At 40.9% G+C, this 14894-nt stretch overlaps 1 long non-coding RNA gene across 1 annotated transcript; it reads right to left on the reverse strand.

The window, feature by feature from the left end:
• Positions 1 to 325: 325 nt before the first annotated feature.
• LOC116984105 lies at positions 326 to 10570 on the reverse strand. Its single transcript, XR_004414883.1, has 3 exons — positions 10560 to 10570; positions 7514 to 7517; positions 326 to 487 (listed from the first exon to the last, which is right to left on the reverse strand). It is a non-coding gene; the product is annotated as an uncharacterized LOC116984105 (long non-coding RNA).
• Between the last annotated feature and the right edge of the window lie 4324 nt (positions 10571 to 14894).

Consider the following 14894-nt stretch of genomic DNA (forward strand, 5'->3'; position numbering starts at 1 on the left):
CGTTTGAATATTTCTATATAGTTTTTAAAATAGTGTGTAATCAAAAATCCTTTGATTAACCCCACCCCCCTCCCCATCCCCCATTGTTGATTCACGTTTTTCTCTCACATCGGTTGTTTCGACAATAATCGATCAGGCACCGGGGTTGCTTTAAACGTACGTTTATTGAGCAGGAGTCTTCACACAGGTTAACAACCTAGCAAAGAGTCAAGCTCTCTGCCCTTAATTGCAATGCCTTTTATATGTTAATGCCACTGTTTAGCACCTCCCACATTCCCCAATCAAAGAACCGACACGTACGCAAAATACAGGACAACAGGTATGTACATATAAGGAGATGTAAGAGGAACCACACTAGATCTCAGACCAGTACATTCCTTAGTCTTCCTGGCGAGGGGGATTGTGTATTCCTCAATCTTGTCAGACGGGGCGGGTGATCCCCTATTCATGACTATGCAGTAACTGCAAGACATTGTGTATTCCCTTCCTGAAACCTGCAGCCTAAGTTCCAGCAAGCCTGGTCAGCAGCCATCTTATGCTCTTTATTTCAGTCGACCTGGCCAACCATTTTACCTTTACAGAACAATCTTACAGCGTTGATTCAGGATTTCCATTCACACCATCTGCAAGGTTGCCACTATTAATATGGTCAAAAATGTGATTTTTCACACAATGGAGTCATTCAAAGCTAATGGGCAAGTCATATATAATACTGCACCAAAAATGTCAGAAATTGTGGTGCAACCCTTAGCATTACTGGAGCCTGACTGATTCTTCAAATAATTATTGCTCCCTGATAATTCTTTTAGAAATAGGATTGAATGATATAAACTAGTAATTGAAGCGGGTGAATTTTGCCTTCATCAGCTGGTCAGCAATCTAGGAAATGCTTGGTCCATCCAGCACAGAACTTGCTATTTAAATTATCTTTGACAGAAACATCCAACGTATTGAATGTGAGAGCTATAAGTAAATATGAAACCAGAATCCTGTGATATTTCAGAAATGTTAAAAAAAAATAAAGGTGCCACAGTGGTAAAGCTTGTAGAGATGCTGTCTCACAGCTCCAGTTATCGTGGTTCAATCCTGACCTCAAGTACTCTCTGTGTGGAGCTTGCTCATTTTTCGTATGGCCTTGGGTTCCCCCAGTTTCCTCTCAGTTCCCAAAGATGGGCAGATTGGTCAGTTAATTTACTACTCTAAATTGGCCCGAGTGTGTATGTGTGTAGAATCTATCGGAAGTTGATGGGAGTATATATAGGGAGCAGAGTTCACGGGGGAAATTAAGTGGGGGAGGGGGATGTGCTTTGTTCTGCGAGTCATCATAGACTCAGTGGCCACCACGTATGCTGCATAGAAATATGGAAATAATGAAGATTCTCCGTAAAGTAAATCCCACTACAAGAAGACAAACGAAGAGCCATGTGCAACCTTTTCTCTGCCCTCCTCTCTCCTCATCTACTCTTTGCCTTTTCTACTTATCCACGTTGGCCCACTTCCTGTGTTTATTGAGTCCAATATTTAGTTGGGAGATAATGTCAAAAGTCTCATAATTGCCCGGGGATCAAATATGCACACTGTGCTGCTAATGAGGTGTCATGAAAGCATTGTGCAATCATAACAAGAATTCCTTGCTTGAGTTCTTTCGCAATAAAACACAATATAATATTTAGCTTCAATTATTTGCCTGCACATTTTCTTCTTGTATTTCATGAACCAGCACATCAAAATGCCTCTATACACCAACATAAGCTTGGTAATTATTCACTCACCAATTTTTCTACCAAGTTAAGGACACCCATATTTTCACACAACTTCCTCCATCTGCCATTTTATTCATCTGTATCCTTTTGCAGCTTTTTTTATTTCCTCCTTGCAACCGAGTGTCCTTTATACCATCAGCCGTTCATTATATTTCCTGCATCTGGCAAAGTAGAGAATTCTATCTACTGTTTGCGCCAGGTGGTGGAGAATGTGGGGAGGATGGTCTGTGGAGGGGTTGTGGAAAAGCCAATGACAGTAATGAAAGCAATAAAAAACTAGCTTTATTTATTTGTCTTTTATAGTCTGGGGGTGTGAGGCATGTTCCATCAAAATCATCGCAGCGGAGCAGGAAATGTCTATCCCCACCACACGCAACACACACACATTAATACCAACAGATGTTATTCATCTGACGTTCAATTCACATATAATATATTTTAAAAACTGAAAGTGTTTTATCAGCTGGATCAAACTATGCAGAACCTGCAATCCCCTATCTTCTTCATCAATAAGACAGCTACTTCCACTTTATATTAACACATGTCTCAACCCTGCCTCAGCATGTTTTTTTTGCTGGGACAGACTTCAATGCCTTTATTACCTCTTGACATCACCTTTTTGGGAGTTTCCAAATACGGCTGCAATGTGTCTGACCCAATTTAAGCTACTAAAGTTTTAAACTTGTATTGCAATCAGATGATGCAACTCCAACTTCATCCTGCTCTCCAACTGTGTTGCATGTGCACTAGTGTGTGCCATGTCTAAAGCTTCATCCTGCTCTCCAACTGTGTTGCATGTGCACTAGTGTGTGCCATGTCTAAAGCTGCCAGGCCAAATTTCTCAAACTCCGATTTCTACCAAGTGATTGGGTTTCTGCAATTTTCACTTAGCAAATTCAGACACATAGCAGTGAACAATACATTATATACTCTGGTTTTAAGGCCAGTGTCACAGTTGCAGCCACCGTCCCAAATTAATTTTGAGGTTAACACTGTGGTAGAATCAATACCACAAAACGATTGCTCAGTGGGGTGGGGGTGGGGGGGTGGGGGGGGGGGGGGGGGGGGGGGGGGGGGGGGGGGGGGGGGTAGAAAAGCTTAAGTGGAAAATTCCTAGAGATTGAGAACACACAAGTTCTTAGAGAGTTCAGGTAAAGAGGTTACAGAAGTAGTAACCTGCTTCATGCTAGTTATGCCCCTGTCCCACTTAGGAAACCTGAACGGAAACCTCTGGAGACTTTGCGCCCCACCCAAGGTTTCTGTGCGGTTCCCGGAGGTTGCAGGTGGTTGCCGGAGGGTGCAGGTAGTGGAAGCAGGTAGGGAGACTGAAAAAACCTCCGGGAACCACACGGAAACCTTGGGTGGGGCGCACAGTCTCCAGAGGTTTCTGTTCAGGTTTCCTAAGTGGGACAGGGCCATTAGGCTGCTTCATCAGAAATCCACATTCACTGTTACGAAGAGTCTATAAAGACTTGCTACAGGGTTTTGCACAGAGCGGGGGCTGATCTTTCTCAAATGGGTTGCTTGAATTCCTCTGTCAACATCCCTGAGGACTCAAGATCAGAGGGCTGGTGTTTTGGTTTACATTGCAGCAAAGGCATCATTGAGTGCTGCAGTGGAAGCTTAATATATAGTCATGCAATCTTGGTTTGTTTGGTTGGTTTAGTCTGCAGGAGAATACGGAGATTGGCAGTGGCACTGAACTTTCTACTCAAGATTACAGCATTTGTATTTCCAATTGGCAATTACTCCTTTGTTTCCTGTCAGTCAGCAACCCCTGACTACTTTATCACATGTAAAGTTTGTGGTATCTACAAATGGTAACTCAAATGGTATTTGAAGGGCCGAATGGCCTCCTCCTGCACCTATTTTCTATGTAACTCACTAGTGCCTTAGCTGTTTGAGGTTAACCTGCAAGGGCACCCCAACTGTCTCCACAACCCACCAAACATGCTGTTGCCACAGGGTGGACCTCTCCTTGAAATACTAGGAATTCAAGTCAGTGAAAAGACACAAAAGGAATTTTAAAGTTCACTGCCCACAGGTGAAGTGCCAGACACTGGAAGACAGTAAATGAAACTTACGAAAGGCAGCGGGGAAATGCCAGGTAATCATAGGCCACTGAGTTTAACATGAGTGGTAGTTATTGGAAAAAAGGTATTAAGTCCTCTGTTGCATAGACACTTTCTATGCAGACATATAACTTCATGGTAATGCTTACCTCAACAATCATAGGTAATCCAGTTCTAGAGGTTGGAGTTGTGGTGGCTGCAGCTGCCACAGTTAATAGATTTCAATGATCTCTGCTTCAATGAAGTGGAAACAGCTTGAACATTGCTCTTGAAGTGCAGGCTTGGATACTGCTCCTTTAATTGCTCCAGGGGAAATAGTCTACTGCAGAGGGCCCTTCTCTCCATTTCTGGTAGATTTATTTACTCTGCTTAAGCACGCTTCATCCTCGGGCATCTAATACACTGAATAGCACTGTGTGTGTGTGGGTATGCATCATTATGATTTTAAAAAGAAGCTGCAGAGCATACATTTTCCTCGACACTTTAAAATTTGGGTCAATTTTAGTCTGGCAACAAGTTATGTATGAAACAGTTAACATTTATGATTTTTTTTCTTTTAAAACGTACACATGCTTAATGTATGTGGAGAAGGCAGGAGAATGGGGTTAGTAGGGAGAGACAGATCAGCCATGATTGAATGGCGGAGTAAACTTGATGGGCCAAATGGCCTAATACTACTCCTATTCCTTGTGACCTTAATAATAAGATATTAATATAATGTCTTGTTTGAACAAAGTCTTGAGGTTAAGGTTTAACCTTAGTTAAGGTTAGGGTTAATGTTAGTTGCTGCATTTGTGGCAGAGAATTCATCAGACCAAAATGTGTCCAGGTCAGTATGAAGTCACACTAGGTGCCATGAGATCAACAATAGAAAATAACACAATAAGATTAGAAGCAATGTAGTGAATAAAGGCAGATCTTGAATATTACAACCCTTTCTTTGCTTGAATGTGTTTATAGGCACTTTAAAATATTGGATTTCAAGTATCTATAAACAGCATCAAAGATACTTATTTAATATTGCACCAACCCCAGTGGGTGGAGATTGCATGCCGCTAATCTAATGTTGGAGGGTGGGTGGAAATTACTCATTGTAGGAATGATTATTCACCGGACATATTTTATTGAGTGACATGATGGTAAAATTGTGATTCATAGAACAGGAAAAAGCCAGTTAGAAACTAAATGGAATTAACTGGTGAGAGACGTTTACAGACCGAGAGAACTCAATCGTTTTGTGAATTTGTGAAATACTTAAACTAAATGATTTTGAAATATTGTGACAAAATCACTTATATTTTGACAGCATTTTAGTGTCTGAATTGAAAGAACAGTCGGATCAGATTGTCAGATTTGGATAACTGATGAACATCGGTTGGTCTGTCCTGTTGGCAAAGAGAGTCTGGTAATATTATGATCCTCTTTAATTTTGCAAGTGTGTTTTGAAGCTGAATTGTGCTTGTTGGATTGCAGTCTAAAAGCTGAGGTGGGGCGGCCATTATTGAGAGACTTTACTGGTGATGGAGTCTTCCTTCATAGACGACAAGTCTGCCAGTGTGACTGGTTGTGGTCCAGGTGATATTCACAAACGCATCTACCCCTCCACAGTTCAGATCGAATATGACACTTACCTGTTTGGTTGGCTGCGATCAAAGTCGTATTTACATTATAGGAAACCAGTCAAGAAACCAGTGCATTTGCATAGCACCTCTCATAACCTTGCCACGTAACCTCGAAAAATGCTTTGGAAGTACTTTTAAAGTTCTTAAGTTCTTCAGATTGAAGAAGGGCCTCGACTCGAAACGTCACCCATTCCTTCTCTCCAGTGATGTTGCCTGTCCTGCTGAGTTACTCCAGCATTTTTTGTCTATCTTCGGTTTAAACTAACATCTGCAGTTTCTTCCTACATCACTTAGAAAATCTCAGGTAATCTAATCATTATTCAGACTGAAGAAGGGTCTCGACCCGAAAAGTAAGCATTTCAACCCTGGTTAGGAAAATAGAAAAAAAAAGTTTCACTTTAAAAAAAGAAACAATTAATTAATACAACAAATTGGCTTGTCACTTGGAATCCATGATGGAGCACAAAGTGCATTCAGATAATTGTGCCTTTGTCAGCTTCTTGAAGTGGGCCAATTAGTATCATTCCTTCGCCCTTTCCTTACAGCCATGTACATTTTCCTATATCCAAATACTCATCCATTTCCCACATGGAAATGAATTCTATTTCCATCAGTTTTTCTGCCATGCAGCCTAGATCATAGCATGGGTTATAGAACAAGAAAAACTTTTGCTTTTAATCATCATTCCACATTAAACTCAATGCAACTGCTTCAAGTTGCTGATTTTTCCCTCTTCAGAAGTTGCAACTCCTCTTAATAAAAATAACTCCTCTTAACAAAAAGCGTGGGCCTGTACTCGCTCGAGTTGAGAAGGATGAGGGGAGCCCTTATTGAAACTTACCAAATAGTGAAAGGCTTGGATTGAGTTTATGCGGAGAGGATGTTTACACTAGTAGGAGAGTCTAGGACCAGAGTTCACAGAATTAAAGGATGTTGCTTTAGGAAGGAGATGAGGAGGAATTTCTTTAGTCAGAGGGAGGTGAATCTGTGGAATTTTTTGCCACAGAAGGCTGCGGAGGCCAAGTCAATGGATGTTTTTAAGGCAGAGATAGATAAATAGTACGAGTGCCAAGGGTTATGGGGAGAAGCAGGGAGAATGGGGTTAGGAGGGAGAGATGGATCAGCCATGATTGAAATGAGTAGACTTGATGGGCCGAATTGCCTAATTCTGCTCGTATCATTTGTAACCTTATGAACAGTGCAGAAATTACAAGATATTTGACACCAACATGGTAAAAAGCTAACATGTAATCTCACCACTCACAGTTAATTTTGAATAATTCTCAACAACAGTTTTTACCTTGAACAAGTTTAGCCATTCCAATGCAAAGTTCTAGTTAATGGCAGCAGACTGGACAGATTTGTAGTCTTCCTACAAGTAACTGAATGGTATGCGTCATCTTTTCAGTGAAAAGGCAATTAATTCTCTAATCTCTGCAACAAAGGCCCTCATTTGCATGTCTGGCTTTTAATTCTGTTCTGGCATTGCACAGTGGAACTGACAATACTGAATAAAGTTGTGTAACAGAATGTGCACAGGTCAGTTGGTGCTAAAAATGAGATGACAGTTACTTACTCTTTCTTGTCAATATAATCAATCCCATGAATGATTTGCAATTGTACTGCAGGTTCTACTGGCAAGCACACTGCAGTACATTGATCCAACATATCGTTAAGGTGTGCAAACTGACAAGAGTAAAGATTTTTTTTCCTTTGCAATCGGTGTGCTTTATCACTTAGTCTTTTAGTCACTTACGTCTCTGATGGAAGGTTATCTGTCATCCCAAATGGAAAACAATGTGGCCATTTCGGTAAAACCTGTCAATTTCCCCGAGTCTGACTATAAAATGATTGTTAAAAAAGGCTTACTTTACTTGAATAATTGGTCCAAGCCCATGTGTTGCGAACAGGGACACTTTATTGCAAAGATTTAGTCTCTTTGTATTGACTCACTTTCAACTGTGCATTTTGCTACTGTCTGTGTTGTAGCATCAGTTATGACACTAGATCAGCAATGACTGCACTGGCACTTATTGTAAGGTGAACTCACCAGGACTAGGCTTTATTTCCAATGACAAACAACAAGGTCCCAGTCTGCAAAATAGTTCAGCCCTTTGTCATCAGTGGAGAGACACAGGCAAACTTGCTTCCTCCTATCTAGCTGGACCCCTGGGTTTATAAGGGGTGGGGCTGTCAAGGATCAGATTAATTGGTCCAATAACCATTAATCAGATCCAGCTGTAGCCTCAGTTTACTGCAGAATGCTGGTGTTTTCCAGCAGCCAGCTACTCTTCATGGGCTTCTTCTGGCCCATCTGCCAATGACTGGGATCGGACCAGACCTTAGAGAGGACGTGTCGTCACACTGTCCAAAGGTACTATGCAAAAATGTGGAAATCTGACTATTAACCATGGAAGATGCAAGAGAGCCCTAACCTGAAAATCAGTGGCAATGGCTAAAAAAACATGTAGAGAATAGTCATTCCAAAGCTCATCAAAAAACTAACCTAACACAAAGAGATGACAGGATTGCACTCTTCTGGATAAGTAATCATGTGCCAAATTCACAATGTACTAGCAAATATTTTACAGTTAAAGTTGGGGCTTGATCAACCTCGGCTGGGTTGCCTGGGCGAGGGTGTCTGATGTTGTGAGACCCGAAACACCCGATGACCCCAGGTCACATCACTGATGATGCGGCCCAGCGCATCTAGAAGATGCATCTTTCACACAGTTTGTGCTTTAATATAAATATGGTGCCCATTTTATTTAAAATAAATAAAAGTTCAAATAGTAATATTGAAAGCACAGTGGGGGAATTAAGCAACTTAGAAAGTTGTTTAATTATTTTGATCTGTTTTCTTCGTGAGAATCTTTTTTATCTGCTTCTTTCGATTTTCCACTCACGGAGACACAGACACAGTCTATTTGGCCCAGGTACACAAAATTGCTGGGGAAACTCAGCGGGTGCAGCAGCATCTATGGAGCGAAGGAAATAGGCGACGTTTCGGGCCGAAACCCTTCAATCTATTTGGCCCAACTAGTTTATGCCGCCCAAGCTGTTCATCTGAGCTAGTCCCATTTGCCTGCTCCTGGACCATTTGCTTGCTCCCATTTGCCCCCTCTAATGTTTTCCATCCATGTATTTATCCAAATGAGGAGGTGGGTCCAGGGTAAAAATGTAAAATGCTAAATACGCTTTCTTTGGTTACCATATTTTAAGTGTCTCTCTCCTTCCTGCCCAATAAATTGTCTATTTTGTCTTGCCTTCCCTAGTGTCCATCTCTTTTCTGATCTTTCCTTCCCTCTCTTGCCCAATATGGTCTCCATTCAGTGTTCAGCAGAGGGATTCTGGTGCTCTTGAATCCCATTGTTGCAATGTCACAACAACCTGTTTGGTTGATGGTCCCTCACCATCACAATTCTGTTATGATTGAGACCCAAGCCCATGTGTACCTCAATAACTGATGCACCCATATTTATAGCTTGGGTATTCCATGTCAGCTTCCAGCAAAAGCTTGACTGAAGGTTAACGGCTATAGTTAATTAGCTGTTCTTAACAACGGCTTCACTTGTTCAACCATTTCATTTGTAACCCAGTCACATACTAAATACAGCCTTGTTCTAGAAGGATATGTATCTGGTTTCTGGTGATAAGCCCTATCATGTGTACAGCAAGGAGCAGGTTCACAAATAGTAATACTGGTACAAACAGCTGTTTTGTTTACACAGTGATGAAGGACTAAAGATGGGTTAAAATTCTTGGATTAATAAATCTACAACTGAGTCACTAAACACAATATTTATGCTATATGCGGCTCCATAACGAAGATTTGCAAATGCCAGCTATTTAATTGCCTCATTACTCATCTTACAAATGGGAGAACCGTTGTGGTGTGACTTTGATTTTTATTTAACACTTTTTAAATTTCCATCTGACTAATCGTACTAGAATTATCATTCAAAATAATGAGTAATAGACATGATAAAAAAAAAAAATTATTTTGATGAAATAGCTACTCCTTAGGATGTATTTTCCAATGTTGGATTAGAATTAGTTGGAAGCTCATTCAATAAATAACATGCCATTTTGATATACGAGAAGCAAATGCATGATAATCAGGAATGTCTAACCTCTGGGCAGAGTATTGATCTTATAGTTAAAATGGTGAACAACTTCATCTTAACTTGTCAACAATCCAGGTCCTACACATCTGCTGAAGAAATGCTGTAATGTTTGCTGAAGGAATATCAAAAAGACAGACTGGATTTGGTAAAAATCTAATACCCTTCAACCAAATTGTACCTTTTGGTAATGCAACAAAATAATACAGCTCAAGCCATAATACATTGAAAACCACAATCCTTTATTCTGGTATGTTCATGATGTGTAACTGGATCCTGTACTGATCCCGAAACTTAAAATTTTCATCAGTTATACTTCCAATTTTGGCTTTTCCCTCCCATCCATTTGAATTATTATTTTATTTTTTTAATTTGTATTTTTATTAGAAGCAGTGTACAGTAGTATAAACCACGGCATATGACAAAATACATTTCATGTACAGCATCTATTTTAAATTTAACATAAAAAGTAAGAGCACCAGAGAAAGAGCAAGAGAAAGAAAGAGTGAAGGAAATAGTGATATGTAAACCCCTAGACCAGTGTAGTCCAGGGGTGAACAAGTGATAGGCTGTAGAAAAGTAAAGACAAAAACCCATAAAATAATTTGAAAAATAAAGAAAAATAAAGAGAAAATAGAGAAAAAGAAAGAAAGGGACCCTTTTGTGTGGATATACTTGCTTCATATCTCACCACTCCCATCACCCAGTTCGTGAATCGGTTTATTTCCAGAGTTGTGTTGCACCATACTATACTTGTAATGAATCAATAAAAGGACACCATGTCTTTAAAAATTGCCCTGATTTTCCTGCTAAGACGAATCTCATATCTTCAAGATGTAGCGTCTCAGACATGCTTGTAATCCACATTTTAAGCGTTGGGGTGGGTGCATTTTTCCAAAATTTGAGTATGTTTTTTTGCCATTATCAAGCCGTAGTTGAGGAAACGTCTTTGAAATATTGATAGCTCGGAGCAGGCACCTGTTGTTCCAAAAATAATTAATTCTATATGGGTCCAGTTTTGTTTTTAATAATTTCAAAGATTTCTTTACAAAATTTCTGGAGTTTTATGCAAGAGGTGAAGGAGTGTGCTATATTTGCTTCTTGAGATAAACATTTGTCACAGATGGGGGATACATTTGGGAAAATTTTATTCCGTTTAGTTTTCGAGTAATATAGTCTATGTAATATTTTAAATTGATTTGGAATATGTCTTGCATTAATTGAGCAGTTATGTACATATAGAAGATATTTATCCCAGTGAATCAATTTTGAATCCTCTCATCCTTACATTGACTTACATTTGGTGGGATATTCACCAGTATTCATCATAAGCCCATTTACTCTTCCCCCCCCCCCCCCCAGCTACATTGACAATCGAAGATAGACACAGCCTGCTGGAGTAACTCTACGGGACAGGCAGCATCTCTAGAGAAAAGAGATAGGTAATGTTTCGGATCGACCAAGGAAAGGTGGAGCCCACAATGGTCCATAGTTGGCTGTGGATGAGGTAATAACAATGAATAAAAAATGTGAAACTACCTTTATGACAGTGAAACTAGCAGGATGACTAGGGTAGGGCAGTGACCGGGAGAGAGGGAAAGCAAGGGTTACTTGAAAATGGAGAAATCGCTATTTGTTCCGCTGGGTTGTAAGCTTCTCAAGCAAAATATGAGGTGCTGCTCCTCCAATTTGCCTGTGACCGCACTCTGACAGTGGAGGAGGCCTAGGACAGAAAGTCAGTGTGGGAAATGGAAGGGAAGTTAAAATGTTTGGCAACCGGGAAATCGAGTAGGCCAAGGCAGACTGAGCGTTAGTGTTCAGTGAAATGATCGCCCAGTCTGCGGCGATATACAGGAGTCCTTACCTGGAGCAGCGTACATAGTAGATGAGGTTGGAGGAGGTGCGTGAACCTCTGCCTCGCCTGAAAGGACTATCGGTGTCCCTGGATGGAGTCGAGAGAGGAGGTATAGGGACAGGTGTAGCATCTCCTGTGGTTGCAGGGGAAAGTACCTGGGGAGGGGATGGTTTGGGTGGGAAGGGATGAATGAACGAGGGAGTTGCGGAGGGAACAGTCTCTGCGGAAAGAGGTGGAGATGGGAAGATGGGACTAGCGGTGAAAATGTCGGAGGAATATGTGCTGTAGGCAATGGCTGATGGGGTGAAAGGTCCCAAAGGAAAGGCAGGTACACTTAAAATATTTTGAAGAAGTGGACAATAACATGATTAGAGATGGTTTAGAGGGACATGGGCCAGATAGAAAATTCACTGTTTTGTCTTTTCACGAAAGTTGCCTGAGTAATTTCTGTATTCTCTGGTTTGTGCAGAAACATTTGCTAAATTGTAAATGTCAATTTTCACCATGTGCTCAAATGTAGTGCTCAATGCAAATGAGAGCATCCTTTGTATACATTCATTCTGCAGTTATTTTCTAAGGATCCCAAAGTCAATCCTTGCCACAGACAATTGTTACTAACAGCTTTTATTTTTTCTCATGATATCTTTACCTGCCAATCACTAGTTTGGTAGATCTATTCTCTAAACCACTTTGTCAATTTGTAATGGGTTAAATCAATATTTCATTTCCAGGCAGCAGACACTGTTTGTTGGATCTACCAAGTTTTTTTTGTTCAGTATCCTTGGCTCCAGGGAGCTGTGTCTGTTTCCAGATATCATTGAGAATGAATCTCTGATGTAGCTTGTGTCTAAACGATTAAAAAAGATTTGTCAATTTTCCAGAGTATTTTAACTATCTAAGCTTAATAATAATAATAATAATAATAATAGCATGGTTATAGGCTTAAAATTGGTTTACCCCATTAATACTGACAAAGCAGTGACACTATTTTTAGTTGTAAAACACTGGATCTGTTAGGCATCCAACAGATTCATGTGAATCAGTGCTAAAATTTCCAAGATATGATAAATCAAAAAAGATAGAAACTATTAGGATAGAAATAATAAATAGATGGTGATATCAAGTGATAAGAGTGTACAAATCCAAGAGTAATTCAGTGGCTCAATGGTTTCTTTATCACGTGTACCAAGGTACACTGAAATACTTATTTTGCATACAGATCAGCAAGACTATCACTATACCTAAGAACCATCCCCGAGTACAGAATGTAAAGGACAGCCCACTGAGTCTATGTACAAGAAGCACAATTTTGGTGCCATTTTGAATGGATCCAAAATAATATTTTATTCTTAAATAAGGGACAGGATGGCATAGTAGTGCAATAGGGTAGCTCAGCTGGAAGAGCTGCTGCCTCACAGCACCAGAGATCTGGGTTTGATCCTAACCTTGGGTGCTGCCTGTGTGGAGTTTGCACGTTCTCCCCTGCGACTGCATGGGTTTTCCTGTGGTGCTCCAGTTTCCTCCCACATCCCCAAAATGTATGGATTTGGTGGTTAATTGGACCCAATAAATTATCCCTAGTGTGTAAGGAGTGGATGAGAAAGTGGGATAACAGAGCTAGAGTGAATGGCCGATTGACGGTTGGGTAGGAATCAGTGGGTCAAAGGGCCTATTTCAATGCTGTATTGTAAACAAAACTCAACAATTGGGAGAGAACAAAAGGAGAGCCATGAGACATTGAGGACAGTGTGATCAGAGGGCATGGAGGTTAGTGAGACCAGTGTGCAAGGGCAGGTGGGGATTTAGAATGAGGAGGTGCAAGGGCTGTTGAAGAACTTTAAGATAGCTAAATTACCAGGACCTGATGGGAGAGGGGGAGATCTTTCTCACCGGCGAAGAGGACTAGAGAGTAGCAAATGTTGTTCCTTCATGTAGGAATGGAAATCGAGAGAAACTTGGGGATTACAGGCTGGTTAGCCTCGTCAGTGGTTGGAAAGGATTCTTCCGGTTAAGATTTACTCCCATTTGGAAGTGAATTTGGTGGTGGGAACCAGAGTAGAGGTCAGAAATTTGACGGAGTGATGGATAAGTGGAGGTTAGACCTCTGTCTAAAAGGAAGGCCAGGCAGGGGGAGGTGAACAAAAATGATGAAGCCTTTGGGGTGAAGTGTGTCCATTTAAATGCAAGGAGTATTGCGGAGAAAGCACATAGTCGGGATCTGTTATTGGACTATGATGTTGTGGCCATTGTGAAAATGTGGTTGTGGGAGGGACATAAATGGCAGCTCAATGTTCTGGGGTTTTGATGTTTCAGACATGATGGAGAGCGAGGGAAAAGAGGTGCAAGAGTTGCGCTACTAACCAGGGAGATTGTCATGGCGGCACTCGGAGAGGGCATGGTGGAGGGTTTGTCTGCTGAGGCAGTAGGGGTGGAGCTAAGAAATAAGAAAGGTGCAAGCATTTTAATGGGATTCTTCTATAACTCTCAATTAGCAAGCGGGAGATGGAGGAACAAATATGTAGACAGATTACTGAAATAAGACAAAGCAACAGAGTTGTCTAAGTGCGTGATTTTAACTTCCCCAGAATTGACTGTGGTTTCCTCGGTGCCAAAGGCTTACATGGGGCAGAATTTGTTAGGTGTATCCAAGAGGGCTTCTTTAAACAGAATGAAAATAGTCCAACCAGAGAAGGAAGCATATTGGACCTTGTGTTGGAAAATGAGCCTAGCCAGATGTCTAGTGTAACAGTGGAAGAGCATATTGGGGATGGTGATCACAACGCATATATGTTATTTAATCATCTTGTATAGGGAGAAGCCTGGACCTTGTGGGAAGGTACTAAATTGAAGTAAGGGAAACTATGTTATTAGGCAGGAACTCGGAAGGGTACACTGAGAGCAGTTGTTATTGGTTAAGTCCTCATCTTGCTGGTGGGCGTTGTTTAAAGGCCAATTGATCAAAGTTTAGGTCCAGCAAGTTCTGGTAAGGAGGAGGGATAAGGATAGCAAAGTAAGAGAACATTGGAAGGCCAAAGAGGTTGTAAATTTAGGTGAAATGAAAATAAAGCACATGCAAGATTTAGAGAATGGAATTAGACAGGGCCTTTGAAGAATGTTAAGAAAGGAAGAAAGAACTCAAGCAGGCAATCAAAAGGGATGACAAAATAGATTTGGTGAGTCGGATTAAAGAAAGTCCCAAGGCTGTTTATACCTACATTAAATATAAGAGGGGAACCAGGGAGAAGGTGAGACTGCTGAAGGATAAAGAAGGGAATTTGTGCTTGGAGTTAGGGGATGTAGGTGAGGTAGTAAACAAGTACTTCACATCTGTTTTCACAAAGGAGAAGGACATGGAAGTCGTGAGATCAGCGCGGAGAATCATAATAGGAAAGGGAAGTTTGAGATTAAGGAGGAGGAGGTGTTGGGGTTCTTGAAGAGCATTGAGGTGGATAACTCTC

Source organism: Amblyraja radiata, chromosome 2 (assembly GCF_010909765.2).
Source record: "Amblyraja radiata isolate CabotCenter1 chromosome 2, sAmbRad1.1.pri, whole genome shotgun sequence".
NCBI lineage: Eukaryota > Metazoa > Chordata > Chondrichthyes > Rajiformes > Rajidae > Amblyraja > Amblyraja radiata.